The sequence below is a fragment of the Prunus avium genome, chromosome 6, assembly GCF_965620075.1.
Source record: "Prunus avium chromosome 6, drPruAviu1.hap1.1, whole genome shotgun sequence".
Lineage (NCBI taxonomy): Eukaryota > Viridiplantae > Streptophyta > Magnoliopsida > Rosales > Rosaceae > Prunus > Prunus avium.
This window is the reverse complement of record NC_142289.1, coordinates 22,464,818-22,482,219: the sequence shown is the minus strand read 5'-3', so window position 1 is coordinate 22,482,219 and position 17,402 is coordinate 22,464,818. Positions and strand designations below refer to the sequence as shown.

Genomic DNA, 17,402 nt, shown 5'->3' with positions numbered 1-17,402 from the left:
TTTGAAATGCACATGAAATTTGGACCAAATTAAATGTTGCATATTTTTATTTTATTTCCACTTTTTCTAAATTTTAATTTTTTTGGAATTTTATTTTCTGGGTGAAGAATCATTTCGACCACGAGAAAAGATAGGGTGACCTGGCTGACAGCCTTTTCTCCAAATCCTCCTACTCAACCCATGTTCTGTTCGATTGGGGATGTTGGTTTTTTTATTTAATCTCAGCCGTTTGATCTGCTGCTTCCTCCTCTTGATTGCCACGTCAGCTTCCGGTCCGTATGGTTCGCGTCATGATTCAGAATCTCCGCGATTGTATTGGTCTGTCCTTGACATTAATATCCATTGCAACAGGTGCTGTTTGGCTTGACTCGGCTAGGCTAGGCTCGGCTGTTGCCTTTTTGGGGGTTTGGTGGGTTTCCTTGCTTCGACTCAATCGCGCGCCGGCCAGTTTCGCACCAAAACACTTCAAATTTCAAAATCAATGCAAACCAACCAACCAATTTAACGAAAATTAAATAAAATGAAAAAAAAAATCCACCAATTTTATTTCTTTTGCTACTTTCTTAAAAAATTTCTTCTATCAAAATCATTTTGCTCAGAAAAAAAAACACACACACCCGAGTTCAAATCCCCCTCCCCCTCATTTAGATTACAATAAAGTGGAATATCGTTTGTAATCAAACAAAAAAATTAGAAGAACCCAACACTACCCCACCAGAATTTCCTAATTACAAAAATAAAACAAAATTATTTTAAACACTACTACAATTTTAGCTTATACCGACGAACTAATATTGGCGAAAGAGCAGTTCAGCCAGTACTGGGACCCAATATTACTGGCAACGTAAAGTGATTTGTCACTACTAAATAATACTGACAAAGTCTTTTGTCATTAATAAATTTACTGGCAAGCCACTGCGCCAATCCCTTCTAGCGCGAGAAGCGAAATTATTAAGCACTTTAATTGTTAGACATCAGAAAGCCAAATCTTGTTACTGACGAGTTCGATTGACAATACTATTCTTAAATATAATTTTTAACTTCAATTTTTTACTATTGATATATATATATATATATATAATAATAATAATTGTTTACTTAGACTTTCTCTCTACTTCCTCCAAACAGATCATCTCTTCCCTCTTCTTTTCATTGAAGAAGAAATTGTAAGAATTTTTTTATAAAAAAATTTTGAAGTATTGGATCTAAAAATTATATTAGAGGAGAGGGGATTCGGACACTGGAACTTTTGTTAGAAAAGCAATTCTAGCACTGGACCTTGTGTAGATAAATACAAGCGATATTAGAGATTAAATTTATGCCCTAAATTTAATCTCTCTCTCAATCTGAATCAGAAACCCCAATTGAGAAGAGCAAAGAAAACTCCCAAATTTAATCTCTCTCTTTCAATCTGAACCAGCAAACACGAAAATCACTACCACACATCCCTCCAATCAGAGACGGAGCCACAGTGGGGTCAGTGGGGTCGCGCGACCTCTTGGAAGCCATGGAAATAAGCCTAGAGGTCCCTTGGAGCTGCTGGTGCGACCTCTTGGAGCTGCACACCAAGTGGTCGACGAAATGACTAAAAGAAGAAGGGTCTGCAAGCTGAAGAAGAAGGATGCGCGCGGAACTCTTTTTTTTTATTTTTAAACAACCTGGGCAAAACGACGTCGTTTTGGCCCAGGGACCCGATTCCTACATTCTAAAACCCCCAATTTTTTTTTGTTTTCTCCTCCAATCCTAAGTTCCCAACTCAATCCCCTCCCTCAAACCCTCAACTCCATCTCCTCCCTTGCTGCCGCCAGTGGGGTGCCTCTGTGTTGTCGTCGTCGTCTTCGTCGTGTGGTGGTGCCGCCAGCTACTCTCTTTGTTTTTGCTCAAGCTTATTGTGAAATTTCACAATTCAAGTAAGTTCTAAACCCTATGTTGCTATGTATGATATATTTAATTTAATTGAAACCCAATTCATAGTTATTTTGATTATATTGGTGGTTTGATTATATTGTGAGTTTTTATTTTCATGATTTTGTATATGTAGAATATATTTAATTAAATTGAAATTCAATTCATATTTATTTTGATTATATTGATATTTTGTTTATATTGTGAGTTTTTATTTTCATTATTTTGTATATGTAGAATATATTTCATTTAATTGAAATCCAATTCATAATTATTTTGATTATGTTGATACCCAATCCCAGGCATGTATTTATAAAAAAACCCACACACTATTTAAACATAGAAACACACCCAAAATTAACAATTGTATATTTTTTGGGTGTGTTTATAAATGGGTTTTGAGTGTGTGTAATGATGGATTTTGGGTGTGTTTATAAAGTGTTTTGGGTGTTGGGTTTTTTTATAATTTCAGCCCCCATTTTGGGTGTTTTAGTGAAACCCCCTTGTTTATATTGTGAGTATTTATTTTGATTATTTTGTATATGTAGAATTATTATGGAACGGTTTTTTTAAGAGAAAGTCATCATCGGGTTCGGGTAGTTCAGATAATGTTGATAGTTCAAATAATGTTGGTAGTTCAAGAACTCCAAGTTCAAGACAAAGTCAGTTAGATGGTGTTTTGGGTTCGAGTTCAAGACAAAGTCAGCTAGATGGTGTTCTGGGTAATCTTCAAGCAGACCCTGGATTAAGAACTCGAATGATAGATTATGATGGTAATATGAGGGATGAGGTCCGAAGATCATATCTACAAAAAGGACCTTGTCAACCAAGAGGTCATAATTTTCCAATAACTAATATGTCAGGAATAAATCGACCATTCATTCCCCAATGGTTTGATGAGTTTTATTGGTTGGAGTATAGTATATCTAAAGATGCGGCATTTTGTCTCTATTGCTATCTCTTTAAAACTAATTTTGAACAAGTGGGTAGTGAAGCTTTCACTGGAGATGGATTTAAGAATTAGAAGAAAGGGAGAGAAAAATTTAAGATGCATGTTGGGCCGGTTGGGAGTGTTCATAATAAAGCTAGAGAAGCTGCTACAAATTTGATGAATCAAAATATACATATTGAGACGACAGTGAGCAAACACTCCGACCAAGCTCGTAAGGCTTATCGCACATGCTTGATTGCATCAATCAAGTGCACTAAGTTTTTATTGTGACAAGGTCTTGCTTTTCGTGGCCATGATGAAAGTGCCACTTCAAGCAATAGGGGAAATTACTTGGAGCTATTGCAATTCCTTGCAGATAATGATGACAATGTTAGAGAAGTTGTGATGGAAAATGCTTCGGGGAATCTCAAATTACTAGCTCCTTGCATTCAAAAAGATCTTGTGAGTGCATGTGCCCTTGAAACACTTGATTCTATCATGGATGGTATAAAAGATAGATTCTTTTCAATATTGGTGGATGAAGCACATGATGTGTCGGTGAAAGAGCAAATGGCTATGGTGTTGCGTTATATGGATGACAAAGGACATGTAATTGAAAGATTTGTGGGCATCCAACATGTTACCGACACTACTTCAAGTTCACTAAAGGATGCTATTGATACATTCTTTTCTCGCAACGGTTTGAGCCTTTCCAAGCTACGGGGACAAGGTTATGATGGTGCTAGCAATATGAGAGGTGAGTTGAATGGCCTTAAAACAAAGATATTGAGAGAACAACCTTGTGCATATTATGTTCATTGCTTTGCTCATCAACTTCAACTAGCTCTTGTTGCCATGGCAAAGAAAAATATAGACATTGCCTCTTTTTTTGCAACGGCTAATAGTGTGGTTAATCATGTTGGAGCACCTTGTAAGCGGCGTGATTTACTTAGAGGGCAACTCCAAGAAGAGCTTGTGATAGCTTTTGAAAATGATTGTCTTATAATGGGGCGAGGCTTAAATCAACAAACAAGTCTCAAACGTGCCAGTGACACACGATGAAACTCACACTATGGTACCTTGATTAGCATCATATCTATGTTTTTATCCGTGGTTCATGTGCTTCAAATGGTTATTGATGATAATCCCAATGATAGTGCGGGTGAAGCAAATAAGTTAATGAGAGAAATACGCACTTTTGAGTTTGTGTTTCACCTTTTCTTGATGAAAGTCATATTGTGTAACATCCCGACCCAAAAATAAGACTATTCCCTATTAAATTTAATTTAAAAATGGAATTTCCAATTTTGCCCTTGAAGTGGGGGCAAAAAGGTCAATTTCTTATCCGGAGTGAGTTTGGGGCAGCAAGTGGTATTTTTAGATAGGTGGTACTGAGCCGAGTCCGTAGACACGCGGTAGGCCCAATTCGGATTTGAAACGAATAAGTTATGATCGAAAAACCATCGTGGGCCTATTTGGAATTATTTTCAGAAATTCATTTTAATAAAATCAGATTTTCAGATTTTATTTCTCATTTCTCTCTCTCCTCCCTCAAGCGTTCTCTCCTCTCTCTCTCCCCGTTTCCGTCGCTCTCTCTCTCTCTCTCTTTTCGAATCTCCGGCCACAGCCCACGGCAGCGCACGAGACCGGTGCCAAAAGGACCGGGCTAACCTCGCCTTCGAACCCCAGCCCATCTCCCGTCGGAAGCCGTCGTCCAATCGCCGGATTTTGCAGAAAACCAGACGGAAAATCGCGAAACTTCCAGCCGCTCGTTCTTCGTCGTCCGGCCACCGTTTTCGACGAGCGAGGTACGGTTTCTCATCTACTCTTCGTGCTCTAGCTAGCTGTTGGGTAGGTGATCGGTGCATATTTACATATCATTTTGTACCCTTCTAGCTTATGATTTGGTTATGTTTTTGAGTTAAACTTGTGCTTTTAATCTTTTTTGTGTTTATCTTTCAGTTCATTGAGCTTTAGGTAATAATGAGGGCTTTGGATAGTAAATGATGCAATCCATGCATGTTAGGGCCTAATTTGGATGAATGGATGAAGAGCTTAAAGACAAACTCAATTTTGGCTACAGTCCCCTGCCAGCTCAGTTTCGTAGGTCATATTGCAAGCTTTGTTTCAGCAACCTACATAGCTCGGATGAGGCCACCTTCTTCATGAAAGTTGTTCCAATGGGTGTGTACTATAACATATCCAAAATTCAGCCTCATTGGATAAATATGGAGTCTGTTACCTAGCAAACACAGAGCCATGCTCAGGATGGATTTTATCAGCGCGCAAAATGAGTTAGCAATTTGTTTTGGCCTTAACTTCCTCCTCCGACCTTGGATTGGCCCAAATGATATATGGCTGGAAAGAAGACATTCTGAACTTCAAGTTTGAGTGCTTAAAGTCTTAATTTGCTTAAGGGAAGCCCAATTCGTAAGCCCTTGAAGTTGCTGGTCATGCTGACCTCAGGATGAGCTATTATTTCTGGTTGGAAGCTTGGTCATGGTGACATGAAGATGAGCTAGGGCTGCTGGTGGGATTTATTAGTGAAGTGCATCAACCATTTCAGATTTTATAATGGAAGTGTTGTATGCATTAGTGAAGTGCATCAACCATTTCAGATTTTATAAAACAAGTGTTGTATGCATTAGCCATACTTAATTCAGATTTTCAGCTTCCTTAGGCCTATATATAGTGAGGTTTCCCAAGCTTGTAAACACACCCCAAGGGGGGGAGCTCTCAAACACTTCTCTAGAGCTCCCTTCCCTTCTCTCCCTCAAATTCTCTTAGTTTCTCTTTCTAGTTTTCAATTGTTGTAATGAAATCTTTTGTGTTGAAATTTTCCTTAAGTTTTTCTTAGTTCCACTTTACTTTTCATTATGTAAATTCTTTCTTAAGTATTCAAGTTTAATTAGTTTCCAAGTTTCAATTATGGTTTTTGTTCTTATTCATTATGCTTATAAGTTAATATGCTAGTTTGAATGATTGATCACCATTTAGGCTTGCGTGTTAGCTATCTTGGTTTGAATTAAGAGTATACACCATGCTTTAATTCGAATTGAACTATGAATAGGAAGAGTATGTATGGACATTCGACAACAGGGATTAGATACATGCTTGGTTGTTTAAAATGTTCTTCTATGCTTAATGGGTTCCTAATGCTTAATTTTAGGTTAGACAACAAATGATCAAATTAGGGAATTAGGAACACAAGGTTATGACCACACACCATGGCTTAATCATACTTTAGCTAGAATCAATCCATTAATCTAAATTGAACTTGGGAACTTATTTGCTTGAGTTACTTATTTCTTTCTTCCTTGTTTTATGTTCTTTGTTTTTGTTTCTATTTTGTGTAGGGAAACTAAATTGGATCATTCAATCACCAATCCCTGTGGAATCGACCTCGCACTTACATATGCTAAACTACCAACGGCTCGTGCACTTGCGAGTATCACAAGTTGAGGATGCAACTGAATCCATTTTGGTGCAGCTGTATCTACACAACAAGTTTTTGGCGCCGTTGCCGGGGATCGGTAACATTGTTTGATTCTATTTGGCTTTCCTACTTTATTTTTTTTTTCTTAACTAGACAATTTCTTGTTTTAAAGTTAATGACGTTAATGGACAAGTTGTGTTTGTAGTCCAACAGAAAAGGACAATTGCCCAACAAGCAAGAGAACTGGGTTTAAGTCCCAGCTTACACAACCCATTGGTGCTTGTTGCTTTGAAGCATGGAATTGGATGTGTGTTGATTTTCCTTTTCATTTTAGTTTTTATTTCCTCATCCTTTTAATTCTATTTCAAGTTTTCTATGTTTGTTTTAGCAATTTATTATAGCTCAACAATAAATGGAGAGAGATGGCAACCTCAATCATAAGAATGGGAAGTGTGGAGCAATGAGAGAAGTCGCGACCTCCAAGTGCATCACACTCGACCTAATCGCTTCAAGGGGGAGCATTTCAATCCTTTCTCTTCTTTGAATTCTGTTTATTTTCGTAGTTGTTTTTGCCTTTTGGTCCCCGTTGAGTTCTTTGTTTTTCTATGCTGAATCCAACCATATAAAGAACGTAAAATTTGGACTTACGGTTGGAAAGTTATAGCCTAAAAACGGAACAGAGGTCGAAGCTGAAAAACATAGAAACGAATCTGTCCAAATGGTGATAAACGGGTGATAGAAAGTGCTGTTTTTTTTTTTTTTTCTTTGGTTTCTTGGTTTGTTTCTTTTAGTACAACAATTTATGTTGTTTGTTTGAATTTGTTTACAGTACTTAGTTCATTTTTGTTTATGGTTTGTTGTTTCATTTTATCTTAATTTGTTTTTATTTCTTATCTTAAAAATTAAAAAATTAAATAAATAAAAAAAGATTTTTCATATGAGCCGACTTATGGTAACTCCAGTAAGCACTTCCGTCAATACAGTGTCTAGGAGTTCTTTAGGCGACACCTTCGGTGTCTAAGAAGTTTGGGTTTTAAGCGGGACCATTGTGACCCCTCCAACCTTCCCGGATCCCCTGGCTGTGTTTTCTGAGGCCCTTAATTGGTCATCCGTGAGTTGCTTGTATATTCGTGTGTTTTTAAATTAAGTTTTATTTATTTATTTATTTTCTTTGTTTTCTTTTCTGTATAGTCTTTGTTTTTGTTTTGTTAAGTTAGTTTATTTATTTATTTACGTGGTATTGTTAGTTAGTTTATTTCTGAGTGTTAAAACACATTTTTATTTCAAACGCTGCATTAAAAAACAAAAAAAAACAAAAAAAAAAAAAAACACAAAAACAAAAACAAAAACAAAAACAAAAACAAAAACAAAAACAAAAAAAAAAAAAAAAAAAAAACTTCTTCTTCTTCTTCTTCTTCTTCTTCATCTTCATCATCATCATGGCTTGCCTCTATTTTCTCTTACTTGCAGAATCTGCAGCAGCTCGACATGGTCCTCATTTTTCCTCTACAGTGCTTCCACGTGCTGATTGGCACAGTAGAGACGCTTCTGCAAGTCCGCCACCATAGCCTTCAAGGAAGCTATTTCCTCGCTCATCGCGGCACACTCCCTTGTCCTCGCCAGTAATCGCATGCCCAAATTGGTAGCGGAGACCGCGTGGAGCACAGTTAAATTGTGGGACTCCTCTACCGCTGCCTTATCAGACCTCTGTGCCACATGCAGATGATCTGTCGGAGTGAGCTTGCTGCTAATCATGCCTCCTAGCAGCACTGCTCTGTTCGACAGTGCCTCAGAAAAGTTCGGTATTACCTCAGCAAAGTTTGAGGCCGTGCCGTGATGATATGAAGAGTTTGGAAAGACAGTGTTTGGAGGAGCCCTTGTCTGGGCATTCGGTGGTGCAAGTGAGAGCTCAAGGTTGAGATCATCAAGGTGAGTGCATGAGGATGCCATTTTTTTTTCTGTTTCTGGATTTTTTGATGTTTTTCCTTGAGTTGCAGGAAGAAATGCTGGGTATCATCCGCTTGCAGAGGTGTGGTTTAAATAGACATATGCTGATGAGAGAGAGCCAACACCATTTCAGATTTCCCGGGCATGCTCGACCTAATCGCTTCAAGGGGGAGCACCTTTACTTTTACTTTACTTTTTTCCGTGTTTTCTGGTGTTTAATGTTTTTGCCCGTTACTTTCATTTTCTAGAGCTTTGTGTTTTTGCCTTTCCCTTTCGGCTATCATCTTTATTTTATTTTAGTTAGGGAACTGTGCTTCCATTTCCGTTTGTCGTCTTCGTTTGATTTAAGTTTGGAAAGTGTGCTTTCTTTTCCGTTTTCTTTTTCCTTTTGCAAATTTACTCTTTTATTTCCAAAACAAAATAAAGACAAAAACAACCAAAAAAAAATAAAATAAAATAAAATAAAAACATCAATAATGCAGTAGAAGTCATTTCTTCTCAGTGCTTGGTGTCTCGACCATTGGAGCTTTGAGTTTGGCCCTCTGGCTGTCCTCTTCCGGGGCTTCACGCACAGCTTCTTGGGGCTCATCACTTGAGCTCCCAAAGATCGCAATCTTAGCTTGAGCGTAACTACTCTCACGATCTGCTTGTTTGCGTTTACCCGGTCTGTCTAGGTCCTCCAGCTGCTTTCGCATGTCGCGAGAATACAACTCTACCATCTTTGATAGGTTTTTATTCTCGTCCCGCAATACTTCTAGCTGGTGTCGATTCACCTCCACTATCCTTGACCTTTCCCTTTTCAAGCTTTTTATAGCACTCTGACAATCTTCAACCATACTTCGCTCCGCCGCCAACTGAGCTTTGAGCACCTCTACCTCATGGGACTTCGCAAGTAGGCGATGACCCAAACTTGCGACTGTTGCTGTACTCTGCACGCTCAGTGCCAGGGCATCGCTCACGACCCGGTTGTCATCCCTTGTCCCCAGAACACGTATATCTTTAGGAGTCACTAAATTTCTAGCCACTCCAATGGCAACATCGTTGTCCAGGAGTATTGAGTCAGTTACTGTCACAGGCCCCCGTGCGGAAGCAAAGTAGGGCATCCATACTGGTGCCGCTGCTTGGCCTCGTGTCTGAGTCGGTGGAGCTAGGTTGAGATCCAACGAAAATGGGTAGTTAGAGGCCATTTGATTTCTCACTCTCTTTTCTTCTTTCTTTCTTTTCTCTTTTGTGTGTTTCTGAGTTTGCGTTTTTTTCACCCTTTCTTATAGACTTAGTCTTTGACAAACCCTAGCCATTACAGCATCTGAGCATTTTCTGAATCTCCAAGCATTCCTTGAGTCCCACAACCTTCTCGCCTTCCAACCATACCCAACTCATTTATCATGACGTGTCTTTTCTGAACGAACGCGTTCAGTAAAGTCTTCGCGCCTTTCCATGAGCCCGTAATTTTTGCTTGTGGAGTCTGCGGCGCCTCTATGTGTCGACACGTGTCTCGCCCTGTCTGTTGGTCCCTTACACTGAACCGAGACATCATGACCCATGTTAAAATCCCGCTCTTTGTGTTGCTAATCACGGTTCGATAGTTTGTTTTTACAAAACTAAATAATAATAAAAAGCCGGAAATGTAAACAAATTGTGGGTCGGGTTTCACTTTAGTTTGGGTTTCAAAGTGGGTTAAATTCACCGTGGTTTGTGTTTCGAAATTGTGGGCTTTGGGCTTCAAAATTTTTTTGGGTTTCAGAATTGTGTGATTAGGGTTTACTGTTTCTTTTTTTTTTGTTTGTTTGTTTGTGTTGTAATTTTTATTTTATAATTATTTTGTTTTTCTTTTCTTTTGTGATTTTGTGATTTTTTTTTATTTGCTTTAATACCTTTCATTTGTTGTTATGACATTGTTTGTGGCTAATTTTTAAACATTGAGGACAATGCTCATTTCTAGGTTTGGGGGTATTGGAGTTTAGCAAGTAAACTTGGTTTTTCTTAAAATTTTAAAAAAATAAAAAATAAAAAAATTTTAAATTTCTTTCTTGTTTTGAATCTTGTTTTGTTTAGTCACTTTCCGAACACATTTGATGAGATTGTGATAAATGTTGCATGACTTAAATAAAAAATTGAATTTTATTTTTTATTTATTTTTTTTCCTTGTAAATTTTTATTGTAAAAAAATAATAATTAATTAATTAATTAATTTGGCATCGTTCTAGCATGACATGTTCGAAACCTTCTTTGCACTTGCCATTTGTTTCATAATTTTCCAATTAAAGGATTTGCATGATCTAAAGAATTGTATGAATCATAAATTAGACTTATTTAACCAACTATATAAAGTGAGCTTTTGAGCCTTGTACTTCAATTCATGAGTGTTATATACATACTCTTATTTTCTTGTCATCAAAGTTGTTGATCTCATTATTCATTGATTTGGTTGAACACTTAAAAGTCATTCATTCTTATGCAATTTGATTTCATGACATTTAAGAAGTGATATTAAGGCCCTCTTTGGATCGTTTGTGCCTTTCAAGCTAACCTTATGCATGCTTAAGCATGATTTTCCATTGTTAACCATTTTGAGCCTACATGTAAACCTTTTCTTTCATTTTACCAATTATATTTCCTCACCTTAGCCCGAAAAACAAGAATTTACCTTTCTAAGGAACTCATGAGCTCTAATTCGGATGTGTTTTTCATGCTAAGTTTGGGAAGGGATATTACATAAAGAAAAAAAAAATTCACTCAATTGGTGAAAGAAAAGAAAAGAAAAGAGAAAAAATTGTGATAAACTCGTGGTTGAATGAAATTTCATTTTTGGGTTTCATTTTTGGGCCTTCTAAATAAATTGGTGTTTGTTCAATTCAAGGAAAGGAGTATGAATAATTGTAAATGAAGGTATAAGGAGTTTTGATCGTGTAAAAGAAAAAATCTAATCGTGATGATTCGAAGTCTTGTAAACAATTGTTTTATGCTCTTATATTTTGAGTTTCTTGGACTTTGTTTTATCCATACCCTTCATTTCTTACTCACCTTACACCCTTGGCCCCATTACAACCTATGCTAAAGACCTAAATTGATCTTAAATGTCATATGGTTGAATTGCATGCATTTTCTTACTTTTAAGTGTTTGGCATCCTTCTTGAGATCATATTAATGCAAGTTCTTCATCTTTCTATTTCGAGTTAAGTCTTTATGGTTTAACTCTAATCTCATGTTTATAACTGAGTGTTGCATTATAGCCTTCTTCTGAGTGATTCATTTGTGAGAGGACAACTTTGGTGAGATTTGAAGTTGAATTTGTGCTTTGTATGATTTTTGAAATTGTGTGAAAACTAAGATTGGGGAATTTGTTACATTTGGCTATCACACTACCACACTTTGAGCATGTTGTGTTTTGAACTTTGCCGCCTTGTAAATAATTTCTAAAATTGAGTTTTTATTGTTAAAATTTTTGAGTCATGTGCATGAGTCATTTCTCTTCAGAAAATGTTCGGAAAGATTGTTTTGAGTTGTATTTTTATTTCTTTTATTTTTGTTTTTGTTTTTGTAATTATTTTTGTTTTGGTTTTTGTTTTTGTTTTTGCTTAAGGACTAACAAATCTATTAAGTTTTCTAACCATTTTGTTTTGTAGAGTTAGAAAAACGTTTGTGGGTATCGTATCTGTTAAACCCTCAGGAGACACAACTCCTCCTACTAGGGATGCCTAGAGGTTTAAAGGCTTGTTGCATTCGCTCAATGCAATCGAGTTACCTACGAAAGTGGTCTAGTTAACTTCTTGTTTTGTTTTAAACTTTGTTTTGTGTTGTTTTGCTCGAGGACTAGCAAAATCTAGGTTTGGGGGTATTTGATCGGTGCATATTTACATATCATTTTGTACCCTTCTAGCTTATGATTTGGTTATGTTTTTGAGTTAAACTTGTGCTTTTAATCCTTTTTGTGTTTATCTTTCAGTTCATTGAGCTTTAGGTAATAATGAGGGCTTTGGATAGTAAATGATGCAATCCATGCATGTTAGGGCCTAATTTGGATGAATGGATGAAGAGCTTAAAGACAAACTCAATTTTGGCTACAGTCCCCTGCCAGCTCAGTTTCGTAGGTCATATTGCAAGCTTTGTTTCAGCAACCTACATAGCTCGGATGAGGCCACCTTCTTCATGAAAGTTGTTCCAATGGGTGTGTACTATAACATATCCAAATTTCAGCCCCATTGGATAAATATGGAGTCTGTTACCTAGCAAACACAGAGCCATGCTCAGGATGGATTTTATCAGCGCGCAAAATGAGTTAGCAATTTGTTTTGGCCTTAACTTCCTCCTCCGACCTTGGATTGGCCCAAATGATATATGGCTGGAAAGAAGACATTCTGAACTTCAAGTTTGAGTGCTTAAAGTCTTAATTTGCTTAAGGGAAGCCCAATTCGTAAGCCCTTGAAGTTGCTGGTCATGCTGACCTCAGGATGAGCTATTATTTCTGGTTGGAAGCTTGGTCATGGTGACATGAAGATGAGCTAGGGCTGCTGGTGGGATTTATTAGTGAAGTGCATCAACCATTTCAGATTTTATAATGGAAGTGTTGTATGCATTAGTGAAGTGCATCAACCATTTCAGATTTTATAAAACAAGTGTTGTATGCATTAGCCATACTTAATTCAGATTTTCAGCTTCCTTAGGCCTATATATAGTGAGGTTTCCCAAGCTTGTAAACACACCCCAAGGGGGGGAGCTCTCAAACACTTCTCTAGAGCTCCCTTCCCTTCTCTCCCTCAAATTCTCTTAGTTTCTCTTTCTAGTTTTCAATTGTTGTAATGAAATCTTTTGTGTTGAAATTTTCCTTAAGTTTTTCTTAGTTCCACTTTACTTTTCATTATGTAAATTCTTTCTTAAGTATTCAAGTTTAATTAGTTTCCAAGTTTCAATTATGGTTTTTGTTCTTATTCATTATGCTTATAAGTTAATATGCTAGTTTGAATGATTGATCACCATTTAGGCTTGCGTGTTAGCTATCTTGGTTTGAATTAAGAGTATACACCATGCTTTAATTCGAATTGAACTATGAATAGGAAGAGTATGTATGGACATTCGACAACAGGGATTAGATACATGCTTGGTTGTTTAAAATGTTCTTCTATGCTTAATGGGTTCCTAATGCTTAATTTTAGGTTAGACAACAAATGATCAAATTAGGGAATTAGGAACACAAGGTTATGACCACACACCATGGCTTAATCATACTTTAGCTAGAATCAATCCATTAATCTAAATTGAACTTGGGAACTTATTTGCTTGAGTTACTTATTTCTTTCTTCCTTGTTTTATGTTCTTTGTTTTTGTTTCTATTTTGTGTAGGGAAACTAAATTGGATCATTCAATCACCAATCCCTGTGGAATCGACCTCGCACTTACATATGCTAAACTACCAACGGCTCGTGCACTTGCGAGTATCACAAGTTGAGGATGCAACTGAATCCATTTTGGTGCAGCTGTATCTACACAACAGTAGGTTTTGGCTGATTTTTAGTTTTGGAAACTCGAATTCGAACCCTAAGTTGCTGCCGGTTTTCAGTTGGAATTTCCGGCCACTTCCGACCACTTTTTGGCCATTACCCAAGAACAAAAGAGGCTCCAAATTAGGGGTTTTACCTAGGTTAGGAGTTTGGAACCAAAATTCTGAGATTTTCCGGTCACCTGAACAGTAACCAAGCCACCACGCGCTGCCGGCGCGTGGGGCGGCGCGTGGGCAGTCCGGCAGAGGCCACATTTTATCCTAGAATGATCCTTACGTTGTCACGAGCGCGAAGGAGTTTACGGATCTCAATTTGGATATCGTTTGGGCCTCGAACCAATTTGACATAATCTGTGATTTTTGGGTTTGATGTATTTGGACCGTTGGATCAAACCCAATTTCACGTATGTTATTCCTAGTATTCCTAGGATTGTATAGGAATTTGCGGATCGTGAATCGGAGCCCCGGATGTTCCGATTCATTAACTTAAAGTTTTGACCGTCCGGTTGACCGAGTGTCTTCCGAGACTTTTACAGTGCTTGGAACCTTTAATTGGATCTTAGGGACGTCTCGATCCTTGTAATTAAGAGAAACCCGGGAAATTAGGATTTTACTTTAAGTCTCATTTTTGAAGAGTTGGATTTTTGATATCGTGTTCGTATTCTGAAATAGGTATTCCGACTCCACCTACACAGCAGGCAGGACCCTCTCAGGGTCACGCAGCGTGGGACTACTTGTGAGTGGATTTTGTTTTCAAGTAAATAGCATGGTTTTATAATGAAATTTCTATGCATGAAGATTTAAATGGTTTTATGCAAACCCATCCTTTCGTATCCATTTATTCATATGTTGAATATGTTATGTTATAGAGTTATTTGCAATTTATATGGGTTTTGACATATAAAGTATCTTGAAGCATATAAGTATATTATTGGGAAAGTGTTGGCTTGTTGAAATTGTGTGAGGTACTTTGGGGTGTTGTGAGATGAGGAAAAGTATGAGTTTAGAATGTCAGTTTGGAGTGCTGTAAACACTGCCCTGTGTACCTCCCCTGATTTGGATTGTGGATATGGAATTGTGAGATACTTGGAAATGTCGGAACCCGGGGCATACCTTAACGGGGTGCCGCTGTAGACCCTTAATTGGGTAGTCTGCGCGCGTAGGACTGTTTATTATATGATATAGCTATGCAATTGTTCTTATTTTTTAGCGAGGATACTTCCCCGCTCGTCGTGCCTGTGGGCACGGGTTTCGAGAGTTTGATTTGAGATTTGTAAGGAAAAGTTTGGGTGAGTTAATTTGTAAGTTTCACTGGATTTCGGATTTAGCTCGGGTTTGAGCAAACTATTTATATATGTATATGGTGGATTTAATGCATTGTTTCATGCATGGTTTTCTAACAGTGGGGTTATATTATTTTGGTTTAAATTGAACTAAACTTTGTTTTGTCCACTCACAATTTTCTGTTTTTCGCCCCACAGCCAGTAGTTGACTGGAACGAGCTGCAGTGCCGTGTTTTGTACCCTGCTATCACGAGCCGCAGTACTTGAGCTTTCTCGGAGCCTCAGTGCTATGTAAATACGTAAAACTTCATTTTTGCTAGTGTGTTGAATTCTGTTAGATGCTCTGTTATCGCCTGTTAGGATTTGGTATTTTGAGGCCGGAGGCCATGTTCTGTAACACTATACTTGAGGTGATGCATGCTGGCTGTTGGGTTGTATTTATCTGTGCTTCTGACATGTTGAAATTTTTGGGATTTGTCCTGTTTACAGGGGAGACTCTGCCACAATTTTTGGTAGAAGTCTCGGTTTTTAGTAAGTGGGCCCGGCATCTGCAGGATGCCGGATTTATAGACGGGATCCATCCCGGTTTCCGAGAAAATCCGGGGCGGGTCCTGTCATATTGGGACTCACAAATGATGTGTCATAAGCATTGCAAAGGAAAGATCAAGAAATTGTGAATGCAATGGCTTTAGTGAAATCATGCAAGGAAAAACTACATTGGATGTGGAATAATGGGTTCGATACATTGGTTAATGAAGCATCTTCTTTTTGTGACAAACATCATATTGACGTTCCTAACAATCATTTATACTTCTAGGGAGGTCAAGGCGTAATACTCCAATAAAGACAAATCGTCATCATTATCGTGTGGAGCTCTTTATTTGTGTCATTGATGAGCAAATTACGGAGTTAGAAGATCGCTTTAATGAGGTAAATACCGAGTTGCTATTTGTTTGGCATGTTTGAGTCTGAAAGATTCATTTGTAGCTTTTGGTAAACCAAAGTTACTTCGTCTTGCTCAATTTTATCCTCAAGACTTTTCGGATGAGGATTGTTTGGCACTTGAAGATCCAGTAGTGATTTCTCTCAATTGGAAGGGATTGGTGATATTGCAAAAAAAATGGTGGAGACAATGATGCATCAAGTATTCAATTATGTGTATTTACTCATTACATTGTCTTTAGTTTTACCGATTGCAACTGCTTCAATGGAGAGGGCATTTTCCGTCATGAATATTGTTAAGGGTCCACTTCGGAACAAAATGGGAGATCAATGGTTGAGTGATAGCTTGATTGTTTATATTGAGAGAGATATTTTTGCTTGTATTGAAAATGAAGCTATAATGCTACGTTTTCAAAAATGAAACCTTGTCATGGACAATTATAGCTTGTAATGTTGTTTCCGTTATGAATTATGAATGAAATTACTATGATTTCATTTTCAATATTTTTCCCACTTTTACACTAAGACTCCATGTGGTAAGATTCATGGCTTCGCCACTGCCTCCAACTCCACTACCTCCAACTCCACTACCTCTAAGGAAGAAGAGGGAAGATTTTTGTTCTTATTTTGTTTGTTTATTTTATTTTTTCAAGTATTTGAACATGGGTAATGACCCATGAATCCTTCCAATTAGTTATAAAAATTCGAATACTTATATTTTATTCCAAGATATAAATGATGTACTAGTTGTATGGGATTGTCCCCAGCTACAATCGTTTCAAATACCTGTTATTCCATAACCACAACCACAATTTCGTGCACCACAACAACAATTTCAAGCTCCGCAAACACAATACCGTGCCCCTTACCAAGCCCCATACCAAGCTTCACAAAATCAATTTAGAGGTCCTGTTAATCAACAGGTACAACGTCCCAAAAGACAACTTACACAACAAAGGCCTAGGGCGCCAGAAGCAACAAGGAGACTAGAACAACTCACTCAGCGGCGAGTATATGCTGTTGGACAAGTGATAGAGTAGAATGAACCTACTATGGTGGAAAGTACATTTCTAGTTTTCAACTTGTAGACTAGAATATTTTTTGACCCCGGTGCTACAAATTCATTCATATCTATGTCATTTGCATCTATTCTTGGACTAGAATATGAATTTATGAAATCTTCGTTGATGGTTGGATCTCCATTGGGTAAATGTGTTGAAGTTAATAAGGTATACAGATCCTGCACAAAAGAGATATCAGATCATAAACTTGTTTTTTACTTGATGATATTGAAATTCATAGTGTATGCTGTAATATTGGGAATGGACTTGCTTACCCAATTTAAAGATATTCTTGATTGTGGTAAAAAGATGGTGACTATGACTCTCAGCGAAGGGAAAACATTCAATTTTTATGGAAATAGGAATACTTGCAAGCTTGAATCAATCTTGGATAATAGAA

General features: G+C 37.5%; 1 pseudogene; it reads left to right on the top strand.

The window, feature by feature from the left end:
- Positions 1 to 290: 290 nt before the first annotated feature.
- On the top strand, positions 291 to 16,362 carry LOC148293841 (uncharacterized; annotated as a pseudogene).
- The last annotated feature ends 1,040 nt before the right edge of the window (positions 16,363 to 17,402 follow it).